General features: G+C 45.7%; 1 protein-coding gene across 1 annotated transcript in view; it reads left to right on the forward strand.

Moving 5' to 3' along the window:
• Positions 1 to 16,438: 16,438 nt before the first annotated feature.
• ZFR (zinc finger RNA binding protein) overlaps positions 16,439 to 26,264 on the forward strand; it is a 312,134-nt gene continuing 302,308 nt past the window's right edge. The window contains 1 exon segment of the mRNA XM_029579284.1: positions 16,439 to 16,587. The gene's annotated coding sequence lies outside the window, so the exon portion shown is untranslated.

Below are 26,264 nucleotides of genomic sequence, written 5' to 3' on the forward strand. Positions count from 1 at the left end.
CCGCTCCTCGGGGGCCTCGCTCTTTTCTTTGGAGAAACTTACTGCAGCATTTCATCAGCTATACACACAGAAGATGCAAGGCACAGTTTCTAACCAAGAAGGTCAGTTATAGGAGGTAACTTTAAAGACTGCTGTACTGACGTGACACGTTGAGGGGAGAGGATGTAGGCTCCCCTCCCTGAGCTTGCCTTCCTCTATCCAAGCCCATCCCCGGCACCCAGATCAGAGAAACACCGCGACGAATTGGTGTGCCGGGTGCAGTAAACAAGCCTTTGATACCTGTGGGGTCCCGATGGCGTCTCGTGCTTCCAGGAAGGACAGGGAGCGAGAGAAGGACAAGGCCCGAATGCCCGAGTCTCCATCGGAGGAGGGCCAGGATACCAACGAATCAGATCTTGATTTGCAGTCCGGTCCGGCAGCGCTGACGGCGGCAGTAATAGCAGCGCTAACCCCTGAACTACAGAAAATATCGGCGCAGCTGTCGGAGCTGCAAGCAGGTATGGCAGGCTTTGAAAAACGCTTCACTGAAGTGAAGTCGCGTGTCTCGGCCAATCAAGATGGCCTCCACGCTGCACAGGCAGAGATCGCAGCCCTGAAGCAGACGCTAACTCAGCACTCCTCCAAGTTAGAGGAGAATCGGGCCAGACGTTCTAATTTAAGATTCGTGGGCCTGCCCGAGTCTTTAGAGGAAAATAATCTGCCGCGATTCCTGGAAAGATGGCTGACCGCGCAATTGCATCTGTCCGACACGCATGGTCCCCTCAGGGTGGAAAGGGCACACCGTCTCGGCCCCAAACGAGCAGATGCTGCCAAACCCAGGGTAGTGATCGCAAAATTGCTAAGTGGGGCGCACAAGGCGGAGAATTCTTCGGGCGACCAGACAGGGTCAGGTGCTATTACACAAGAATCAAAAGATTCTAATCTTTCAAGATTTTTCTGCAGCCCTGTCTGCCCAGCACCGAGCGTTAGCACCCCTCTGCTCACAATTATTTGAAAAGGCCCAGCGGGCAGTTCTTATTTATCCTGCTAAAGTACGGATTCAGACGGCCTCAGGGGTACGATGGTTCACAGAGGTGTCTGCTCTCAAGCACTATGTCAGCTCCCTCCCTGGGGGGTCAGCTGCGGCCGCGTCGCGAACCACAGAAGGAGACACCTGAGAGTGGTCAGCAGCCATGTTTCTTTGCAGTCATGACTTGGATACAAGTACTGTGGCTAATCTGTGCCCGGTTGGTTTTGGTGGCCCAGCGGGGCTACATACTAATTACCCTCAAGTTGACAGTTCCAGTTCCCTGAATAGACTTCTGGTTATTACATTTTGATTACACAGCATTTGGGACGATCTACAGTCAATGCATAATTTGTTGGACTTAAATAATCCTGGATGGGACTTTATTGCAATTCGTTTAGTTTTTTTTTCTTTTCTCCCTCCCTGTGGTGGAAGGGGGATATTAATGCCTAGTCCTGTGCGGATTCCCGTTTGCAGACACTGGGTTCCCCCTTTAGGAGGATCTGGAGAGAGTTAATAGTTGTGGTTCGCAGTAATTTGTTAGCGTTGATGTGCTGGGGATGGGGGATGGGGGGGTGGTTTGGGTCGTGTTGAGGTGATCTCCATCCGCTAACATAGCGGGTATCATGGGTACAGTCTTTAGAGGGGGATTGGGGGGGAGAGGGGCCGAATAGGAGGGTGGGGTGGGGGAGGTAGGGGACAGGGGGAGGGGAAAAGGAAGGGGTTAGGTCTGACGGGCAAGGGGTTTTCAGGAGGAAGGGGAGGGGGGTCGGGTGGGAGTATTCCTTCAGAGATCTTCTGTGGCTGTGAGACAGGCCCTTTGTATTCACATCTCACTACTAAGAGGGGGAGTCCAGCTGGGAGACTTGCCCCTTTTCACACGAATTCTCATTGTTGTTACATGGTAATCATACTGTGTATCTATGAGTAGCCGGAATTCCCTACTCTTCTCTTGGAATGTAGGGGGGCTCAATTCTCCTATTAAAAGGCATAAGATTTTACAGGCCCTGAATAAGAAATCAGCTGATATTGCGTTCCTCCAAGAGACCCACCTCACAGACTTGGAGCACAACAAGTTACGCCAACGTTGGGTGGGATCAGTTCATTTTTCTTCCGCCAGTTCTAGATCTGGCGGAAGACTAGCCATCACCCAAGCCAAACGGGACTACTACTCCAAAAAAGTCCATGCCTATAAATTCAATGCAAACACACTTTTCACTTTTGTCACTGACCTCACTAACCCCGCTACCACACCTCTTCACGAGGACAATTCGAGTAACAGATGCCAGGAACTAGCAGCGTTCTTCAAGAACAAAATTGACAACATCCTCACTCGCCTGCCCACCAACCCCTCCCCTGTATCGCCGCCATGCATTGACAATAGGAGCAAACTCAGAAACTTTGACCCCATAACAAATGCTGAAATTGAAACTATTCTAAAGAAAATGAAACCTGCATCCCACTTCCTAGACACTATCCCTCAAAAACTCTCCTCGCTATCCCATCCACCATTGCAAAATTCATTGCTGAACTCATCAACTGCTCCATCACACATGGTAGCATCCCAGACCCACTCAAACTTGCTGTAGTAAGACCCCTCCTTAAAAAAACAAACCTTGACCCGTCAGACCTAGCTAACTACAGACCCATTTCCAACCTGCCTTTCATTTCAAAAATTTTGGAAAGAGTCATTAACAAACAACTCTCCGAGTTCCTAGAAGACTACAACATCCTCCACCCCTCACAATTTGGATTCCGGAAAGCACACAATACAGAAACCCTACTACTATCAATGACAAATACCATCCTCAAAGGTATGGACCATGGAACCTCATACTTGCTCGCCCTCCTAGATATCTCGGCAGCGTTCGACACTGTCAATCATCAAATCCTAATGACCCGCCTGGCTGAAATAGGTATTGCTGACACCACACTTTCATGGTTCTCCTCCTATCTTAACCATAGAGAATACGTAGTAAAAATTGACAGACACCAATCCTCACATATCCCTATCACACAAGGTGTCCCCCAAGGTTCATCTTTATCGTCAACCCTTTTCAATATATACCTCCTACCCCTCTGCCAATTACTATCTGACTTAGGCCTCAATTTTTTCCTTTACGCAGACGATGTGCAGATTATTATCCCAATCCAAAAATCCATTGAGGAATCCATGCACTTCTGGGAATCTTGCCTCTCTTCAATAACGTCAATGCTATCCAACCTACACCTAGCTCTAAACGCTGCAAAAACAGAACTACTCATCATTTCCACCCATCTTGACTGCTCTCCCCACGACTCACCTCAGAACACAACTGCTCCACAACACAAATTACAGGCTGTAAGAGACTTGGGCATCCTTATCGACCATCAACTAAACTTTAAACCTTACATCAAATCCATCATAAAGGGAGGCTTCTACAAATTAAATATCCTCAGGAAACTCAAACCTCTGCTCCACACCAACGATTTCCGAACTGTAATCCAGACTATTATGCTGTCAAAACTGGACTATTGTAACGCCCTCCTACTCGGCCTCCCTGCTACCACTATCAAGCCACTCCAGATCCTCCAAAATTCCATAGCCAGAATCATAACAAACACCCGCAAAACACAACACATCACTCCAATTTTAAAAGACCTGCACTGGCTGCCTATCTCCTTCCGTTCACATTACAAAACACTCACCATTCATCACTGCTCATTATACCAACTCAATCACACCTGGCTGGAAGAAATGCCTCGCTTCCGCACTTCCAACCGCCCCACTAGAAGTGCTCATGTAGGTACCCTACACATTCCTTCCCTGAAGGCTGCGCATCTGTCCCTCACCAGAGAAAGGGCTTTCTCCATAGCTAGCACCTACCTCTGGAACTCCCTCCCCCCTTCCCTCCGAATAGAACCATCACTTAACAAATTCAAAAAAGGAGTCAAAACATGGCTCTTCAAGCAGGCATACCCCGACTCAACCAATACGTAGATTTCTCCTAAATGGACCTTTCTAAATGGACCTTTCTAAGAATCTCCACTACCTGCCCCCCCACCTCCTCCCCCCCATCCTGTGCCCCTCCCCCCCTTGCTCTTCTCCTTTTCCATCTGTGCCCCTACCCTCCCCCCCCTGGAACTTTGCTGCACTTCATAACCACTATACCACTTTCTCATTGTTAAAGATAAAGTTTTCTTAGTTTGTACAAAGTTCTCTTTCTTTCTTTCTACCTTTTCCTTTCCTCCATAGCTATTTAGTTCTTTTATGTTATTATATATAATCTCAGAATGTTTTTACGATGCTTATATCTTACACCATTTGCGTTTAACTATGACATGTTATTCTGTTCATTGTATTTTCCTCCTTTCAGTTCAATGTAAGCCGGTATGATGTGCCTCACGAATGTCGGCAAAGAAAAGTCTATAAATAAATAAATCTGCGGGGGTAGCTGTTTTAATTAGGAAATCGTTCCCCATTACAGTGGTGAAAGAAATTAAGGATCCTAAAGGCAGATATATACTCCTGGAAACTGAATATAATCATGCTCCCCTTATTTTATGCAATGTGTATGCTCCAAATGTATATCAAGCCTCCTTTTTTTGGGAGCTACATGCATTGCTATTACCTTATATGGACGACCTGTTGATAGTGAGGCGGAGACTTTAATGCAGTCAGGGACCCCTTATGTGACCGATCCTCGTCAGCCAAAGTACAAGGCAAACCTAGTCAGGGAATTTCTCTCTTGGAGTCTACCTTGCATCTTACCGATGCGTGGCGTACATTACACCCCCTAGAGAGGGAGTTTATGCATATCTCACGGGCTCACCCTTCCCATGTTAGGATAGATTACTTTTTAGTGAGTACCTGTGGGTTTCATAAAATCGTGGGAGCAGAAATAGGAGAGGTGACAATCTCAGACCACGTGCCGATTTGGCTTGAAATCACCAACCCCCTCCGACTTGATTTGATATGTATATCGAGAATGTCGGTATATAAAAACTCTAAATAAATAAATAAATAAATGACGCATTCTGTCTTCCTATGGAAGTATCCCTATTTCTTAGCGGAGGATATTCATTTCCAAAAATTTATACAAGACAAGTGGGCAGTATTTGAACTCCTAAATGCACAATATAAAACAGATCCTATTCTATTTTGGAATACCGCTAAGGTAGTGCTCCGAGGAGATATTATTTCCTATGTAGCAAATAGGAAGCGATCTCTAGATAAACAACTTTTAATGTTGACAACCCAATTTCAAAAAGCTAAATGGAATCTGTTACGCAGTCACAACAAAAGCGCTAGGGAGAGCTACCTTTCCATACAAACTGCTCTTAATACACTAATCCATCAGCGGGCTAAGAAGAGCCTCCTATATTACAAATTTAAATTATTTCAATTTAGCCAAAAATCAGGCCGGTTGATGGCTCAGCTCATCAGGTCCACCAGAAGTTCTAAGTATGTTCATGCCATAAAAAAACACACAGAACCAGATTGTAACCCATACCACAGGTATTATGCAAGCATTTCATGCTTACTACTCTCGGTTATATAAAACAGAGGGCCGGGGTGCTTCGAAATGGGAGGCTTTTGAGGATCGATTTCAACGTCCGGGCCTGACAGTGGAATTTAGTCGTTACTTGAATGAACCCATCTCCGAAGAGGAGGTTACTCAAGTTATTCATACTGTGCATAAATTAAAAGCTCCAGGCCCAGATGGGTATAGCTCGGAATTTTATAAATGTCTTACGGTCCCGCTCTCTAAATTGCTCCCTTCGGTTTACAATACTCTGATTAGCCGGGGGGAATATCCAGCAGGAGGAAATCAGGTATATGTAACCATCCTTCCCAAACCGGGTAAGGATCCCCTACTACCCGCATCTTATCGTCCTATATCTTTACTCAATATGGATAACAAAATTTTAGCTAAAATACTTGCAGATCATCTGGGGAATTAACTTCCCTCGTTGATTAAACCTGGTCAAGTGGGATTTGTTAAACAGAGGTACGCACTGCGTAATATCAGACAAGTGGCCGTAGCAATGGCTCTCTGCTCTCAAACAAATGAACCTTATTTGATGGTCAGCCTAGATGCGGAGAAGGCATTTGATAGAGTGGAGTGGGGCTATATGCTCCATATTTTAAGGTTAATGGGGTTCAGTGGTCTCTTTCTCCGAGCTATTCAACTCTTATATCATAACCCCGAAGCAAAAATACGGGTCAATGGGGGGCTAACTGAATCTTTTGTGGTGGAACGAGGGACTAGGCAGGGATGCCCACTCTCCCCATTACTTTTTTTACTGACCCTGGAGCCATTTTTGCTAGCCATTCAAGACACTCCAGCCATCAGGGGAATACAATTTCATGGGGGTGGGTAGCAAGAAATTTTTAAATACGCGGCCTTCGCTGATGACATATTGCTGTTTCTTACGTCTCCTCGTAGGTCTTTGGAGGCCCTTCTAGCCCTTTTTCGGCTTATGAGGGGATTTCTGGAATGCGTATTAATTGGGATAAGTCAGAGGCGTTGGCTTTCCCGGAGACCCTCCGGGAGTGTTGGGAGAGTCCCTTTCCCCTGAAATGGGCTCTCGGTTCGATTAAATATTTGGGAATCCATCTTGCTACAGATATGCAAAGTATATACAGCCTCAATATCCCCCCGTTACTACTGATCACGCAGGAAAAGTTGAACACATGGAGAGACTACCACTTTCCGTGGGAGGGTGGATAAGTTTATTTAAAATGGTAATTTTACCCAATGGCTTTATGTTTTCCAGAATTTCCCTTTCACTCTAACCGCTAGGGACCAATCCCGTGTTGATCATCTTATTCGTCACTTTATATGGCGAGGGAGGAAGGCCAGAATCTCATTGAAGTGGCTGCGCCTTCCCTGGAGGGGGGGGGCATGGGGGTCCCCACCCTTTCCCTATATGGACTAGCGGCTAATCCCCGTGTGCTCCGTGGCTGACTTCGGGGGCAGTCTTCATGTGTTAACCTTCTGGCTGAGCATACTATGATAGCCTCCCTGGCCTTGTGCTATATTCTTATGGGTACGAGAAAGATCATTCCCCCGCCGATCCTAAATCAGCCACTCATTCAGTCTATTAGGAAAACCTGGGGTATTTAACCAAATTGCTGGGGATTTCTGGGATATGCTCATATTTGTTACCTTTGAGTGGAAATTTAGATTTCTCTCCCGGGTCCACCACGACGTGCTTTCAGGCCTGGAGGCGAAAGGGTATCCTGAGTCTAGGGCATGTTTTAGATGACAAAGGTTCAATGTTATCATTTGACTATTTGCAGGAGTATTATGGGCTCCAGGGATCTCACTTGTTTGGGTACATGCAGATTAGTCACTATGTGAGATCTCTGGGACCACCAGAGCCGCACTTGGCAGCGTTCAAGGCCCTAGATGAACTTTTTCAATTTGACCACTCGAAAGTTCCCACGCTCTTGAAGTATTATCGTCGATTAATGCAGGAACTGCCAAAAGATTAATTTCAGCTAGCGGTCAAGCGGTGGAATCGAGATGGCACCTTCCTGCTGACGCCAACCATTTATGCTTTCAGTGTTCGGAGCATGCTCCCAATCACTAGTAATATGTATCTTAAAGAAATGCATCTCAAATTTTTGAGACAGGCCTTCATCTCCCCACATATAGCGTTCCGGGCTGGTCTCACCAGTACCGCCTTTTGCAAACACTGCCAGGTGTCTATTGGGAACATGTCTCATGTTTTTTGGGCTTGTCCAAATATTCAAAGTTATTGGCGACAGATTGTAAGTTATCTGACTGCGTTGGTGGGGGTCAATTTGCCTATGTCCCCGTATCTATGGTTATTTCATTGTATTACTCGATATCTATTCCCGACTAGGGGTCCTCGTATTCTTCTGCAAAAAGCAGGCTTAATTAGGAAACAGGTAATCCTTACATATTGGATGGAGGAAACTGCGCCTTCCTTTTGGGGGTGGCGAAGTTATTTTCACCGGCTGATACAGATGGAGAATTTGTCCTCTAGGAGTTCGCCCAAACGTCGAACTCTCTTTCTACAGACCTGGGAACCATATTTGCAATTCTTGCCTCATAGAATGAGAAGTTTAGTACTTAATAATTAAAGATGTACGCTAGGGCCATACCTAGTTGTCTGACCTTGATCTCTAAGGGGTGGGGTGGGAGGGTGGGGGTTGCAGGGCGAGGGCTAGCGGTTTAGACGTTATGGGGGCGGGGGTATCGCAGCTGTTACCTTAAGCTAAATATGCATCGTGATCCAGGGGACGCAAAGGAACAATGCCCCACTGGATCTAGGGTCACCCCCTGAATGCCGGACATAGCCTTAAGAAAGGGGGGGGGGGGGGTTTAACACTTGTATAATAGTGATTACATGACGGTATATTGGTGCTGTTATTGTATTTGATGTTTTTTCTCTTCATCAGTTCTGTGTTGTTCTTCAGCGTTGTGGTTTGTAAGATTGTTTCCTACATGTATCACTCAATAAAACAGATAAAACATAAAAACATAAAGACTGCTGTACTACTGGTGGCTCCTATCTGCTTTTCCGGAGAAATCCAGAAGACCCGGTGCTTTCTGCACCAGTGCTGCATGCACTTCACCTTACAGCCAACTTTATTTCCTACGGCTCTTTCGAAGACCACCTACATCCTGTCATACTTGGATGGGAGAGCACTGTCGTGGGCATCTACCTTGTGGGAATGCAAGGACCCTATTTTGCAGGACATAGAAGGATTTTTGGACTTGTTTAAATCCATCTTTGATTACCCTGCTCATAATTCTGTTGCCGGTTTTGCTTTGGTGGACTTGAAACAAGGCAACAGATCATTGACTGAATTCGCCATAGAATTCAAGGCTCTTGCAGCTGAATTTTGCTGGGACCCCAACTGTCCCAAGACTCTCTTCTGCAGAGGCCTGTATACCCGCTTAAAGGACGAGCTGGCCGCTCGCCATACACCTGACTCACTGGACGAATTAATAGCCTTGGCCACTCGGATTGATCACCGGCTCCGAGACATGGTGAAGGAACTCTGGCCTAAGGTGTTACTTGGATTGAAAAAGGCTAGTACTACCACTGTACCTCGGATGGTTCCAGTAACTTCTGCTATTGATAAAGATGAACCGATGCAACTTGGTCGTGGACACTTGACCTCCAAGGAGAGAAGATTTTGGAAGAAGCGCGGCCTGTGCATGTACTGTGGTCAGTCCGGCCATGACGTCTCTACATGCCCCATTCGTCCAGGAAACGGATGGGCCTAAGTCCCACGGGAGGACTGTTCTTGGGCCATACTGCGTTTTCTCCTCCGCGCTCTCTTCCAGTCTCCGTGAACTGCAAACCAGCTACGGTTCAGACTCCTGCCTTGGTGGACTCAGGGGCAGGAGGCAACTTCATTCTCAGACGTCTAGTGGAAGACCTGAGGAGTCCCTTCGTCAAATTAGAAGATCCATTATTGCATCACAACTTGAAGTGGGCTTTGGACGTTCCTTTACATCGCCACTTCTCCTGAAGATCTTCGTGACATCCACGGCAGTTCAATTCATTGCTGCTGATATTCATAGCGCGTTCAACTTTAACCGTCTTCACGGATCACAAGAACCTTGTGTATCTCCGCCTCGCACACCGATCTGGAGATCGAAACACCAGAGCAAATGCGCTGTTACGCTTGTTCACTCAGAAGACGTGCCTGATGTACCACAGCACATTATAGATCCAAAGAAGATACAACATCTATCCGTATCCACGGATTACAAACTTAGAGATATCTGTCACCTTCCATCCATTCGGAGGATGTGTCTGATGAGCCACAGCACATAGATGATCCGAAGAAAATATCTCGCTACCAGCTAGTCTGTTCCACTGGTGATGCCACCATCTTAGAAGTGGGTTCGGACGTATCTCAAAATCGCTACTTCCGCTGAAGCCTCAGTGACGTCCAGAGCAGCTATTTATTACTGCTGAATTCTACTTCATCTCTCCTCCAGCAAATTCTACTGGAGAGTCATCTTTAGAAGTGGATTTGGACGTACTCTAACATCACCACTTCCACTGAAACCTTCAGTGATGTCCACAGCAGCTCAATCCATTGCTGCTGATATCTTCAATAACACTCTGCAAGATTCTTCCAAATCTCAAGATCCATCTGTCATCAATGCAGAAGACGATTTAGAAATTAAGATCAAAGAGATTCTGGATGTTCGTAACAGAGGCAAGACTTTTGAATATCTTCTGATTTGGGAAGGCTTCGGCCCCGACTTAATCTCTTGGGAGCCTCAGACCTATATCTTCGATAAAGAGATGCTTCATCAGTTCCACCTCGCACATCCTTCCAAACCTAAGCCTGGTACCCGAAGAGGAGATCGCCCTTTGAAGGGGGGTACTGTTGCGTCCGTTGCTGCTCGATGCCCTCACTCCGCCCTCTTTACCTCTGTGGCAACTCCCTCCAGGTCTGACGGACGGCTGGCTGCTGCAGCGTCTCCATGCCATCTCCCTCCGGGGTCCCCGGACCGGTTCGACGTTGCAGATCCGCCATGTTGCCTGATGACCTAGGGTGCGCGCACACGCTCTGATTGAAGTACCAGCAAGGGCGCGAACCTCAGGGGCGTCCCCTTGAGATGACATCATCCGCTTCCAATATTTAAAGGTCTCTAATTCACTATCTAACTGAGTTAGCAAGGAGAGGATTCGGATACAGATTCGGCTACATTTCCTCCAAGCTACTCTGCCTCCTCGGACTTACCAGAGGTACCCGCTCCTTAGGGGCCTCGCTCTTTTCTTTACTTTCAGATTACAGATAGGAACTGGTACTCGCTCCTCGAGGGCCCATGTTCCTTGACATTCTGAAGATTCTCTACTGCCTGAAAGCTATCCCTGCTACAAACAATTGTGAGTTACCATCGCTCTCTCAGAGCTTTCCCTGGGACCAGGTACTCGCTCCTTGAGAGCCTAAACCTTTCCAGCTCCTGAGCTTCCTTGAGACCTTATGTGAGTTTTGTCATCTAGTTCTGTTCATGAACCTTGTCTACTCTACCTACTCACTTTCTACAGTTTCTCAACAGCTCAGCCATCCTGGATCGCAGTTCCAGTGCCTGAGGGACTGCAGCCCTGCCGGGCATATCAGCTCACTACTGCCACCTCTGGTGGTTTCCAAAAACCTGTTCAATAAAAGAACTAATGTGTGTCTGTCTCCATACTCAAGCCTAGCCGGTAGTCCCTCTCGGGATATCCTCCCGGGGGCGTGGTCATCTGCCACCGGCCCAGGGATTCACCACTCAGATTCATAACAGATTGTTAACTACCAGCTCTAACCCAGAGCTTTCCCAATAGATTGCTATCTCCTCACGGAGTACTCTAACAGAAGCGGAATATAACTGAATCTGAGACACTACAAGATAGCTGACTCCTCCTTCTTAGGAGCCATTCATTCAGATTGCTCCTCCCAACTACGCCCAGTTTTCTCACCAGATTTATTACAGATTGTTAACTCCTCCCTCTTCAGGAGCTTGCAGTCTAACACCAGATTTATTACAGTGAGCAACAGTGGTCGCAGCCGTCTGCGACCGACGGGCATAACACAACATCTGTATTTAACCCTGGCTATTGTCGCAGGAGGAATTTGTCAACCAGGGACACTTTATACAAAGATACCAGAGATGAACATTTCCCAAAGCTGACAGAGAAAATCAAAGATGTCCCACAAAAGAATGAGCAAGAAGAACTCTATATAAACATGGAAACAGCAGCCATAGCAGCAAAATATATAGGGTCCGATATTGAAAGCGTGTTCAGCACTCTATAGCCAGTTAAGTAGGACTTATCCGGCTATCTTTCAGCCAGTCAGTTTGTGGGCAGGCAGTGGGTGGATCAGGGTGCCACTACTTATCTGGTTAACTTAACCAGATAAGTAATGATATTTTCTCTTATCCGGTTAAGTTAATCAGATAAGTTAGACCAGCCATAGAGCTGGATATAACTTATCTGGTTAAGTAGCAAGATATTCACGGATATTCAGCAGCATAGCCATGCCGCTGAATATCCATGTTGCGTCCATTGGTCGCAGACGGCTGTGACCGCTCTGCCTCACCTCTTTTTTACCTTTCTCCTGCTCCATGGGTAAGATGGCTGCCTCTGGTGCCGAATGCCGAAAGCCTCGGCGTCTCCAACACAGCATGGGTGTCCCCATCCACCATGCTCCTTCCCGTGGCCTCCTAGGGCGCGCACACACACGCTGCCTACTCTTATCTAATCGTTATGGCGGGAACCTCGGGGGCATCCCCACCGAATGTCATCAATACCTTTGGGTATGGAAGCCTCCGCTCCGCTCCTAATGAACGAGTTAGCAAGGACTTTGGTTTAGCTACTCTGACCGCTTCTAAGCTGCATGCTTGGATTCCTCACTACCCTCCGGGGTATATCGCTCCTAAAGAAGCTCTGGGCACCCGCTCCTTGGGGGCTTCTCGCTTCCATTTACCCTTAGGGGTTTCTACTAACTAACTCAGACAACCGCTCCTCAGGGGTCTCTCTTCTCTTTTCAGGAGCGCGTACCGGTTCCTATATGTAATCTGCGCTCCTAGGTACTCGCTCCTCAAGGGCCTATCCAGCTCAGGGTATCCTGCACCACGGATCTCGAGTCCCACCTTCAACATCTACCAGGAGGATTCCTGCACTACTCTTCAGTGAGTACCTCTATGCTCCAGCTCTCCATTTCCACTCACCAGGTTCGGCTTATCCCGCTCCGCAGAACACTACCAACCTAGTACATCTGGGTGAGACCATCTACATCTGAGATTATTGGCACATTGCTGGACTTCTGTGCCATCCGTTCCTGTGCAAGTATCATCTACCTACAGCAATACAATAAAGCTTTCCCTCTCAAGTGTCTGCTCTCTGAGTTTAGTCTATCGCTGTGGTTCCCGACGGGGCCCCTCCCCATGGGAGAAGTCATCACCACTGCGACTAAGAGTCCATAACTATGCCACAAACACAGCAATCCCTTGTAACTTAGCCAGATAAGTCATATCTGGCTAAGTTACTTAATCGGACAGCGCTTTAATATTGGGCCCATAGTGTCCTTTCCCCAGGCCAGAAATGTTATCTGCCTAGGCATGGGCATAGTGTCTATAGTACACAGTGGTGCACAGGCACTACCAACTTTAAAACGGGGTGGGCCGTGCACTACCAACTGTGAGAAGAGGCCCGTGAAGCAACCAGCAGACCCCATCTCGCTGGTGGCCAAGAAGAGAAAGAGGCCTGGGAGGCTGTCAGTGGACTCCATCTTGCCGGCGTCTGAAGAAAAAAGAGGCCTGGGAGGTTTCCGGTGGCCGAGAAGAGGAAGAAGCCTGTTCTCCCACTTCTCTATGTTCAGGCTTTCAAACCACGTGCGACCAGTATGTGCTCTATGCTGATCTCGATGCTGATCGCGATGCACAAGATAAGCACAGAGGAAGTGCTAGCCCTGCAAATTTGAATAGCAAGGGGCAGGTACACTAGGAGTAATGGGAGAACAAATTCCTTTCTCTTCTTGGCCCCAGGTGGGATTGGTCTACAGGCAGTCTTATGGACTCAATGGGAAAACTTCCTATATTTTCTCTTTATGTATGTGAGTGAATGGTAGCCTAGTTGAGTGTGTGAGTGAGAGAGAATTGTAAGCTGCATGGGTGTGGGTGTGTGTGCACTGTGAATGGTATCCTATCTGGTGGTGTGTGTGTGAGAGAATGGGAGCTTGTGTTTGAGAGATAGCATGTGAGAGCGAGAGCCTGCTATTACGACTGTCGCTGCCCGAAGTCTCCACTCCGCCCTCCTTACCTCTCTGGTGACTCCTCCTGCGGTTGACGGACGTTTGGTTGCCGCGGTGTCTGCCTGCCGTCCTCTCCGGTGTCCCCGGCTTGGGCGCTGCCTCCTACCATGCTGTTCAGCTGCCTTAGGGCGCACGCACCGCGTGGCCCTGCTTCAGTGGCGCGAACCTCAGGGGTCTCCCCCTGTGATGACATCATGCATCCAGGATACAAAAGGCCTACGTGATTGCTAGCTAATCGAGTTAGCAAAGGTTTCCTAATGGATGGGATTCGCTCTCCGTACCTTGCAACTCTGCCTCCTTTGGATCTACTCTATTTGGGGTACCCGCTCCTCGGGGGCCTCTCTCTCTTTCTTATCTTTCAGGTCGCAGTCTGGAACCGGTACTCGCTCCTCGAGGGCCCATGTTCCTGGACTCACTACTTGGACTCCACTTCTGCCAGGAAGACACCGCTGCCTATAACATCTGTGAGTTACCATCTCTCAGAGCTATTCCCTGGAACCAGGTACTCGCTCCTCGAGGGCCTGCCTTTACTCCAGCTCCTGTGCTCCACACTGAGAGACCACTGTGTGAGTACATTACCAACGAGGCTCTATTCCTGAACTCTGCATATCCTGCTACTACTCACAATATCAGTTCTGTCTATTACAGCACAGCCATTGTGGGATCGCTTTTCCAGAGCCTGAGGGACTACAAGCCCACTGGGCTACTTTCAAGCTCACTACTGCCACTTCTGGTGGTTCACCAATCCTGTATAATAAAAGAACTAGTGTGTGTGTATCTCCTATGCTGAGCCTGACCTGTGGCCCCTCACGGAATTTCCCTCGTGGGCGTGGTCAGCTGCCACAGGTCCAGGGATCCACCCAAAACCCTTACAAATAATAACACCTGCATGTGAGAAAGAGCATGCAAAGTTGGATCCTGAGTGGGAGAAAGCTTATGTGTGAGAGTGCGCATATGCAAGAGAGCCTGGGGGTGTGTATGGAGGAAGGAAAGAAGAAGAAGGAGAGAGAAGAAATGGCAAGAATAAAAGAAACCCCAGCAAAAGAGTATGTAAAAGATAGACAAGGGGAAACAAGAGACTAGGACCAACCAATTAGAAAAATAAGATCAGACAACAAAGGTAAAAAAAAAATTTCTTTTAACAATTGGAAAATGTCATCTTTGGGAATATACATTTCTTATATATTTGTATTTTGCTTTTTCTTCATTATTCCAGAGTTCACAGAGGCTGGTTTCTCTGGCTTTCCATTTCAGTTTTGCCTGCATGTTTCTGTTTCTAATTTGTAGTCTCTTATTCTATATTAGGTAAGGGTCTGCATGTGATGCGCATGTGTGACAAAAGTGCAGTATTTTGAATAGCTGTTTCTCTGTCAGGATTTGTACCAGTCTGGCTTGTTCTATTCGCTCAGTAAGTGGCATATTAGTGTTCTAGAGCCTGTGTGTGTGTGAGAGAGGGAATATGTGCGAGAACATTGGCATGTATATGAGAGAGGGAGTGTGTGAAAGAATCAATGTGTTAGTATGTGTGTGTGAATGAGAGAACTCCTACCTCCCCCAATCTATGATAATCTCAGAGTCAGTGGAATTCAAAAGGTCCCAAATACGGAGAGCTGGAGAATTTTTAATCCTTATTAGCTTTAATTATTGGGTGTAATTTGATGTTTCTATTGTTTTGAAACTTTTTTTTGGGGGGGGGGGGAATTATATAAAGAACATTTTGTAATTATTACATGTTTTATTCATCAGATGTTTTTGAAATATTTTGTTTGTGAAATATTAGAACAAATTTATTCAAGTTTTTAAAAACTATTGGATGTTCATGGCTGTGTTGATATTAAAACCATGCTATTTATTAATAGCATGGTTTTAATATTATGAATGCATGTTTTGTATCTCTTGATTTTATTGTTTGATGTTATGCGAGTAATAATAATGCAGTCGGGCTTCTGGTTAATGTAACCGTCTCTTTTTAGTCAGTAAGGAGGTCCAGACAACTGATCCGTAAAGATAGACTTTTATTGCCAGCAAGATGCAGCTAAGACAAAGGCTCAGTACAACTGCATGCCACGCCTATTACTTGCGAGTACAGTTTTTGTTGGCATGTTTCTGTTTTGTATTTGGTGGGGATTTCTCTTTATTTTAAAGGTCCAGTTCTTGTGTAATTTGAATTCTTGCTGTGAAAAATATGGTACTTATCATCACTGTTATTTTATTGTAACTGCTGATAGTAGATTAGGCAATTATTTTAAGGGATGGATTTAGTTTATTTTCCCTCTAAGGACTGGGTTGCTGTGAGCATAAAATTGATAGGCTTTTTTTGCATCAAATGCTCACAAGATAATAGTAGGAAGGTGGACTGTGTTCTAGGGCATCTGGCAGCAGCCAATTTTTTGATGCACCACCAATTTCAGCAGTCACTCCAGGCCCCTGTGCCCAGGGACTAGACTAGCACCAAAACGTCAGATTTGGCCTTCTTATTGTAATTTCATTAACCTGTAATTTTACTTTACTGTTATGTTTATTTTTTTTTCTTTTCTTCCCCTTTTTCTTTTAATCATTCTATTTATACTTTAACACATGTACAATTGTCATGCCAATAAAGTTATACGAATGTGAACTCTTTCACAGCCAAGGAAGTGTTAGGTCTCAGAGGCCACGCCCCTTTCAGGAGCTCAGCCACTTGCACATGACCCAACAGTAACCTGGGGGCGGGGAAGGTAGGTGGATGGTCCGTCTGTTATGTCATTTCCTGCGGCAGAGCTGTGTCTGTGAAGAACGGAGCGCGAGGACTCGGCAGGTGAGTAACGGGTTTCTCGTGTTTCTACACCGTTTCCCTGAGACCGCGTAGGGGGAAGGGGAAGAATCCAGTGTTGGCCCGGGCCTCGGGTTGTACCGAGGTCTCTGGAAAACTCTCCTGACGCACTCTCCGCCGCCTCCTCCTGTGGCGGGGGGCGAGTCCTGAGGCCTACCTGGCAGGGAATGCTCTGTGTACGGTGGCTACCCGTGCCTGCCGTCTTACCCTTTACTCTATTCTGTCTGCCGTGGGAACAGGAACGGCCTATGGGGAAAAGATCTGCACGCTCCGCGAGCGACTGCGGTTCTTTTCATGCCCGGCCCAGTACACCCCCTGGCGGAGTTACCGGCGGCTTGAGCGCCTAGGCTTGGAGCTAGAGTGGTAACGGGCCTTGTGGTTGTCGCGTTATCTGTAGCGCTATGAAGTGGCCTCGGGACGCACTGCGCGCCGGAGCGGAGCTGACAGACTGTAAACAAGTCCGTCTTTTTTCGACGATCATCAGAGAGATGCCATATTGGATGAAAAAAAAAATGTTCAGCGGGAGAAAATGGCGCTGGCCTGCGACAGTGGCGAAGCCTTAACTATCACAGTAGTTTGAGGCTTTAGCGCGTGTTTCATCGCCGGACCTATATTTTTGCGTTTTTTCGCTTTCAGAGAATTAAATAATGTTTCGATAAACGATGTTTGCAGATCTTTTGGGCAAAATCATCGTTTTTCTAATCTTTTTATGAAATTTGTTTTTCACATGATATTTTAGCTAATCACGATTTTGATATAATGTCTTAACTCTACTTCAGTGAAGTAAACAGTAAATTGAATAAGACGTTAAAATTATATTTTGTCAGGTTTGGGAGCAATAGCCTGATTATCTTGTAATTCAGGTATTTGTTGTACATTATAAAATTCATATGTGGTTATAGAGATGCAAGCTACTTCAATGTCTTGAAAGTATTAAATTAATAGTTTAAAATAGTAATCTGAGGCAACGTTCTGTGAATTGAATATAACACATCTATGTGCAGTGGTTGTAGTAGACCAGTGGTTTCCATCTTGTGCTCTGCAGACCCCTATGGGTATGCTGGAAAATAATGGGGTCTGTAAAACCTGTGAGAAGAAGCTCCTCAATAGGCTGTCACAGTATCACAGCCTGTGGTGGCTGAAGAGGGAAGGAGGCCAGAGAGGCTGTCTGTTCACCCCATCTCATTGGTAGCTGAAGGAGGAGGACCCCTGGACACTCAATTGCCGGCAGCAGACAAAGCAGGCCGAGGGCTTGCCAGGACACCCCCATCTTGCCTGTGGCAGAACAATGAAGCAGGCAGCAGGACTGCCAATTCACTTCATTTTGCCAGCAGGCAAAACGATGAAGCAAGCCATGGGGCTGCCGGCAGGCTGAGTGAGGAGAAGGCCCGGTAGATGGGGTGTTTGAGAGAGAGCCTGTGTGAATGGAAGTATGTGTGAGATAGCATGAGCCTGTGGGTGAGAGAGCCTGTGTGTTAGAGGGAACGTGTGTATAAGCATGTATGATTGACGGAGCGTTTTGTGTGGGAGGGAATGGTGTGTGCATACAAGGGAGCATGTGTATGAGAGACAGCATATGTGTTTGAGCATGTGTATATATGGGAGGGAGCATATATGGGTCTTTGAAAGTGTGTATATTTATTTATTTATTTGAGGTTCTTTATATACCGTCATTCGTTTAGTAACATCATGTCGGTTCACATTCAACAATATTTTAGCAGCAGCGCTAGAACAGATAGAAATTAGCGGCAGTGCTTTACAATTAATATTCAACTTAAGAAAAGAACATTAGGAGATTATGACAACGCTAAGTTAGAGCAAAGAGGGAAATGATACATGGCAATGCAAACAGGGATGGGGTGAAGGAGGAGAAAAATGAAGTAGTAGAAATAAGATAATTACATTAGATTAATACAGAGGGTAAATATATGAGAGTAAAGTATATGAGAGAGGGAGCTTGCATTTGTAAGAGAGGGAGCATTAGGGCTGGTGCTAGGGTGTTAGGTGCCCTAGGTAAACCCTTCTGCCTTGTGCCCGGTCCTGACCTCATCCACTGAGACGCTGCTCGTGGCCTGCCGAGTGTTTGCTTTTCTCAGGCGCAAGCAGGATGGGCACTGCTAGCAGCCCACCGATTCTGTGCTTATCTGGGCCATGAGCAGGATTGGCATCACTTGCGACCAAGACTCTATTCCTCTTGGCCGCAAGTGGGATAGGCTCCACTCACAGCCCCACATGGCTGCTTTTTGCCACCCCTAATTATTGGCACCCTAGGTGACTGCCTAGTTCACCTAATGGGAAGCACCGGCCCTGGGGAGCGTGCGTGCGTATGAGAGAGGGAATGAGCATGTGTGAGTGAGAATGAATGTGTGCATCTGTGTGTGGATGATAGAGAGGTGAAAGTTCGTGCACTCTCCGCCACATTCCTACTGCAATTTCAGGGTGACTGGAAATCCGAAGTTCCCAGGTGTGGAGAGTGGTGAATTTTTTAAATCCTTATCAGTTTAATTGTTGGCTATTTGATGTCTGATGTGTTGAAATTTTTTTTTGTTTGGGAAATTTAAAAATTTATTTTAAATTATTGAATGTTTTGTCAGTTTTGAAATATTCTTTTTATTAGCATGGTTTTTCTGTTATATGATGTTTTATGAGGAGTGATAATGTTTCTGTTTTTCTACTGTTGCAGTGCATACAGAGTCTGACTTCTTGCAGTTTCCAGTTCAGTTTCTGTCTGCCTGTTTGTATTTCTACTTTTGGTCTCAGTATTCTGTATTTGGTGTGGGTCTGTGTTCATGTGACCAAGGTGAGGAATTTTGTTAGCCAGTGATTTCTATATAGGGATCTATAGCAGCCTGGTGGTAAATTGGTGTGTTAGGGCCTGATGAAGTGTTTACAGTGTTTGTCTTTTTTCATAGATAAAGTGGCTATTCTTTGAGTCTGCTAGGGTGTTACTGTATAGCAGGTTTCCTATAGATTGAGTACATTTTTTTGCAGAATTTTGTATTTTTCTGTGGTGAGTGGTAAGGGGAAATGTTCTTGCTCTGCATTCTTTGTTGGGAGAGTTTCTATGAATGCAGGGTATTGTAGAATGTGAAGTGCAGGTTTTGTATTGGAATTTGGCTCACTCCTATATGGATGATTGATGCTCTTGAATAACTTTAGTGGTAGTTTTCTTTGGTTGAAAATGGTCAGATGTTTCTTTTAACTTAGAAAGTTCTATCTAGAGATGCAACCGACATGCATGTCCAATACCTTGTGATAATAGTGCAAAATATAGCAGTGCCTCTTGCTTTAAGAGTGGGTGTGTGTGATGTCTCTGTATATATGGAATTTGGTGACAGGGAGGTGGAGAGAGCCATTTGACCCCTGCCAGGATCAAACTAACAGTGGTTTCCCTGTCATAGGTGACTTTCTTCAAAATCATTATTAAAAAAACCCCCAACATCATTTGGGGAAAGGATTGAAAGGGAAATATGTGCACCAAACCTTTATCCACATCTTTTAGTGATGTGAGCCTGTCTCAGACGTCCCTCTCTTCTTTTTCTCCACCTGTCTGTCTCTTTGCTCCACAGTCCATCCCAACCAATCTCTCTCACTCCACCAGTCAATCCCCTCAAGTTTCTCTGCCCCCGCTAGTCCCTCTTTCTCTCCCCCCACCAGTCCAGCCCCGCTAGTCACACTCTCCATCCATCGGTCCATTCCCCACCAGTCTCTCTCCCTCCACTAGTCTGTCTCTTTCCCACCCCGCTACACTCTCTCCAGTCCGTTCCCTCCGGTTGTTCCAGATCCAAACAGATCAAGTTGTGTGGCTGCCTGTAGCTACACTGCATAATTTACAGAATATGAATACATTCTTGCACATTTACAGCTGTTATGCAGTTATATGTATTCAGTTTATATCAGTAAGCATTATTTAGTAAGTTTTATATATTATCAGTGAGTGTGTATATGATTATTTCTTTATTACATTCATAACTTTTCTATATATGGCACATACCTGCAGGCATATATGAAAAAGAAATGGGGGGGGGGCTCTGTGAAAATTTTGGATATTGAAATGGGGTCCACCCTCCTAAGAAGCTTGGGAACCTCTAGTAGATCAATTGCCTTTCATCAGTTTTTATTTTTTATAATAATGATGCAAAATTTTGTCTTTTTTTCACCAAGAGTTCAAAGCATGTTATAGTAAGTTACATGGCATACACAACACACATAATAGATAAAATATAAACCATAATGAATCTTAGACTTGCAAACAGGCTTTTTGTGTAACCGGCCTTTTCTATGGGATGTCTTACTAGAGGCTTTACAATTGATGAACTGTATTAAATCACTAGGAATCTTTCTTTTCAGTTTTTATTTTAATTTTCCTGGGCATTTCAATGTTCTAACAAAATAATCTTTAGAAAACTGACTTTTCCACTGATTTTTCTCCCATTTGTTAAAGCGGTCATTTTTCAATAGAGATTTTTTGTTGTAACATTGACATTTTATTTTCTTAAGATTCCTTCATATCATTTAAGAAAACACTGAAGGCCATTTTGTTTCAATTGGCATTTACTGAGGTTATCTGATGGCCTGTCTGTATGTAATGTATAAGATAGGGTGGCATAGTCCAGCTTTTTAAATTGGTTTTTAAATTTTTTTTTGTTTTTGTTTTGTGCTTTTTTTAATTTTAAATTTATGAGTGTTTCAATTGTAAGCTTCCTGGAGGTGTGGTTGTAGACAACCTAGAAATGCAGTAAATAAAACATACATAAGGTATAAATATTAGACATGTTAAAGTACCAAATATGGCAGGATGTGGTGTACAAGGCTGAGTGAAGTGAGTTTAATTTGCTCAAGCTACATGTGTAGGTTGAATGTTGCATTGAAGAGCCAGATATTTTTTTTTGTTTCCTGACATTGGAGTATCAGAACAAGTCTGATTATAGGGGTGGTAGAGAATTCCATAGGGTGGGGATAGCACCTGGGAAGGTCTTCTTTCTGATGTAGGTGAATTGCATTGCTCTAGATCAGCGGTTCTCAACCTGTGGGTCGCGACCCCGGCGGGGGTCGAACGCCCAAAACACAGGGGTCGCCTAAAGCAGGGGTCCCCAACCACCGGTCCGCGGACCGGGCCGTGGGAGTTTTTTGCCGGTCCGCGGCGCCGCCAAGCACCGGCAGGTGTCGCGCACTCCCGGTCTCTCCTGCTGCCGTTGCCGCCGGGCTGTCAGCACGTTCAAGCCCAGTGGGAACGGCAGCGGTGCTAGAAGAAGCTGTGCACCCGTGGCTGGGCCTTTTCTTCTTCCTGCGCCTGCCCCCCCTCCTCCCGTGACCCGGAACAGGAAGTGAATCGCGGTGCGCGGGAAGGAGAGAGAGCCGCGCGAAAAAGTAGCAGCAGCAGCTGCAGCATCGGTCCTCGAGCAATAGAAGTAGCCGGTAATGGAGAAAGGAGACAGCAGCATGAGCCTCCTGCGGCCGATGGGATTCTTCTTTCTTGGCCAGCGGAGGCTGCTGCAGCTCCCATTTGTGCTCGGGGGAGAAGAGGAAGTGAGTGAGAGAAAGAGAGAGAAGCAGCCAGCCAGCCTGTGTGTGATTGACTGGTCAGAGAGCTGATGTGTGTGTGTGTATGTGAGAGACAATGAAAGTGATTGCTCAGGGAGATGACTGATGTGTATGTGAGAGTGTGAGACATTAGTCAGGGAGGTGACTGATGTGTGTGTGTGAGAGAGAGAAAAAGCATGGAAGTGAGAAGTCTGGGTATGTGAGAAAGCATGGGCATAAGAAGCCTGGTGTTGTGGGGGTGAAAGAAAGCATGGGAGTGAGAAACCTGGGTGAGTGTGCATGCATGAGAGAGAGAGACTGCTTGGTAAGGTGATGGTGCGTGTGAGAGAAAAAGACTGGTGTGTGTGTGTGTGTGAATATGAGAGAATGTGATTCAGGGAATGAGAAGCCTGTGCACGTGGAGAGTGAGCATGGAAATGAGAGACTGGTGTGTGTGTAACAGAGAAAGTGATTATGGGAATGAGAAGCCTGTGCATGTGGAGAAAGCAAGCATGGGAGTGAGAGACTGGTGAGTGAGTGTGTGTGTGTGTGTGTGTGAGTGAGAGAGAGACAGAGAAAGTGATTATGAGAGTGAGAAGCCCATATATGTAAGTAAAACACGGGAGTGGGAAGCCTGTGTGTGTGTGTATGGCATGAGAGAAACTGTTCAGGAAGGTGACTGGTGTGTGTGTGCCAAAGACTGTTTGGGAGATGATTGGTGTGTGAGAGACAGAAACTGGTCATGGGGGCATGACTGGTATGGTGTGTGTGTGTGTGAGACATGGGCACTAAGGAAGAGGACCATAAGTATAGAGCTTAGCTTCTACTGCTGCTTCTGGTGAGTGCCACGGCCTGCAGGGAAGGGGAGTAGGAGAGCTGCTGGAGGGGGTAAGTAAAGGTGGCTTTTTAAGTTTATTTTTCTTGACTGCCATTTTAATTGTGTGATGTCTGCTTTTTTGAAATATTTTATTGGTGTTTGGAGAATGTTTAATAGTTTTTATGAGTTTTTAATTGTTGGATGTTCATAGCTGTTTTGAAACATTTATTCTGCTTATTAGTATAGTTTTACAATTATTTCTGTGTGGGGATCTATAGCTGCTTGCTAGTTCTGTTTTCCTAATAAGAGGTGTATTGGTTTTTAGGACCTGATTTAATATTTGTAGTGTTGCCTTTTCATAGATAGGGTTGCTCCTGTTTGAGTGTATTCCATAATACAGGTGTAACTGTGTGCGGATTAGTTTATGTGCATTACTACAGATCCTGGGAGTATGTTAGGTCGGTTCTGTGTCTGTTACCGAGATGAGATATTTTGCTAGCATGTAAGCGTTTGTATCGGTCTTATTTGTTGTGTTTTCTCAGAGGACATGCATTGGTGGTAAACTGCTGTCTTTTCATAAGTAGGGCTATTGAGCCTGGAAATAGGAGTTTGAGTTGCTGTTACTGAGATGTCACTAGAACCAGAATATCTTTTTGTAGGGTGAGTTGTATGGGGAATGTCATAATTCTGCTTTACATCCATTATTGTGGGTCAGGGGGGTTCCTGTGGATACAAACTGTACTTTTACATCTAGCCCCGTGACTATCATGGGTCAGTGTGCCATGCATGTGAGAACCTATGGTGAGTTGAGTTACATTCACATTATAAATGTCATAATTAAATAAGTGTGCACTAAAATCCAACCCCATCCATAACCCCGCCCCCATATGACCAAAGCCCCGCCCTCACCCCACCCTCACGGGGCGAGGGCGGGGCGAGGGGTCACCGCAACATGAGGAACTGTATTGCGGGGTCACGGCATTAGAAAGGTTGAGAACCACTGCTCTAGATGCTCAAATTATGGTGCATACTATGCGAAAAGCTATATAGAGTATGAGGTGGTTGGCACACAGCCTTTGAGAGTCTTGTGTGCCTGCATCAGAATTTTGAATGTGGCAGTGTAGAAGGTGGGAAGCCACTGGAGTAATCTTGTCAGTCTGGCTGCCATTTTGAATCATTTGGACTGCTGCATTTTGAATAAGTTGTAGCTGACAGTTCACTTTGTTTGGGATTCCAGTGTACAGTGAATTGTAGTAGTCTAAGCAGGAGATCAGTGAGGTCTGGCAAATGAGTAGTTTAGGAGAGAGCAGATGTGGCAGAGTTGATGAAAGTAGAAGAAAGCTGCTTTAGTTACTGTTGTACTCAAGTTTCAGTGGTATTTGAAAGTCCAGTATGAAGCCTAGGCTCTGGATTTGGAAGCTGATGGGGAGAGTAGTTCAAGGATCACCTGTGGGAGATCTTTTTACCAACCCATAGTGCCTCTATTTTTAGGGCTAAATTTTAGTTTGTTTTAATGTAGCCAATATTCAGTCATACTTAAGTCATTTAAGTTGGCAGTTGCCTTGTTTTGGGCTGGGCTAAGTGCGACAAGCAGCTAGACGTCATCTGCATAAAAGTAGTAAGTGATCTGGTTCTCCCCAGTGTAGATGTTAAACGGGGTCTGTAAGAGGATGGATACCTGTGGTACTCCGTAAGTGAGAGGGTAGGTTCTTTGAAGTAGCCAAACCAAGGGTGACAGTTTGGGTGTGGCTATGTAAGTAGGATACGAACAAGGCTAGTGGTGGCCAAGTAGGCCTAGGTCACTTAGGGGAGAGATGAGAATTGTATATTTTGTTGTATCAAATGCAGCTGATAGGCTTAGGAGTTTAAGCAGTGCAGCTTTCCTGTGGTTTAGGCACAGTATCAGTTTATCCACCAGACTAGCTAGTGTGGCTTCGGTACTACAGTGAGGACTTAAGCCAAATTGCTAAATAATTTTTTTGTGGTGAGTAAGTGGTCAGATAACCTGTGATAGTACAGCCTTTGCAATGACCTTGCTAACAGGCCGATTCAGTGCAGAGCGCACTGTTAACCTGCGTTTGGACGCGCATTTTTGATGAGCTAGCGTTACTCCTTATTCAGTAAGGGGTAATAGCACGTCGAAAACGCGCGTCCAACCCCCCCCCCCCCCCCCCCCAAATAGCGCTCGCAACATGCAAATGCATGTTGATGGCCCTATTAGTTATTCCCACGTGATTCACTAAGTAAAATGTGCAGCCAAGCCGCACATTTTACTTTCAGAAATTAGTGCCTACCCAAAGGTAGGAGTTAATTTCTGACTGCACCGGGAAAGTGTACAGAAAAGCAGTAAAAAAACTGCTTTTCTGTACACCGTCTGACATAATATCATGGCGATATTAAGTTGGAGGTCCCAAAGTAAAAAATAATAATAAAAATTTAAAATCGGCTCGCGGGTTGAAAATCAGACGCTCAATTTTTCTGGCGTCCGGTCTCCAAACCTGTGGCTGTCAGCGGGTTTGAGAACGGATGCCGGCAAAATTGAGCGTCGGCTGTCAAACTCTCTGACAGCCGCCGCTCCTGTCAAAAAAGAGGCGCTAGGGACGAGCTAGTGTCCCTAGCGCCTCTTTTTACCGCGGGCCCTCATTTAAATACTGAATCGCGCACGCCGGGAGAGTGGGTGCTCTCCCGCGACTTTTACTGAATTGGCCTGTAAGGAAGAGAAGGTTTGAGATTGGGAGGTAATTGTTAAGGTCATTGGAGTCTAGGTTGGGTTTCTTTAATGTTTTGTTTTATTTAGGTAGATTGGTAGATGACTTTCCACAAATGTGTTGATGATGGCCTTGGAGGCAGCTTTTGCTTGCTTGATTAACCAGTAGGGGTAAGGGTCTTCCTGGCAGGTGGTTGCTTTGAGGGAGGAGGTGTGTGATCTTATTTAAGTAGCTGCTAATTGCAGTGTTTCAGAAGCGAAAAAGACAGAATACCATATAATGACTTTGAAAGCTTAGCTGATGTGACATTTTTTAGTATCTAAATTTAAATATGAATCACTAGTTTATATCTGATAGATACACTAGAGAAATTTATTATGTACACAATTTTTCTGCAGGAAATCCTGAAATACTTTATTGCATAGTCTCATTATTTTGTCTGTTTTCAGAGTTTGGAATTTCAGGTATAGCATCCCCCACAAGCAGTGTGGGAAAAATCCAGAGCACCAGGTTGCTTGGGTCCCTAAAATTTGATCTGTGACCCAGGAAAATATCTTCTGTCATGCTGCATACAGGAGCAGCTTCGGCTTCAGTTGGCCCTGTGTCGGAGGTCC

The sequence above is a fragment of the Rhinatrema bivittatum genome, chromosome 1 (assembly GCF_901001135.1).
Source record: "Rhinatrema bivittatum chromosome 1, aRhiBiv1.1, whole genome shotgun sequence".
NCBI classification, from domain to species: Eukaryota; Metazoa; Chordata; class Amphibia; order Gymnophiona; family Rhinatrematidae; genus Rhinatrema; species Rhinatrema bivittatum.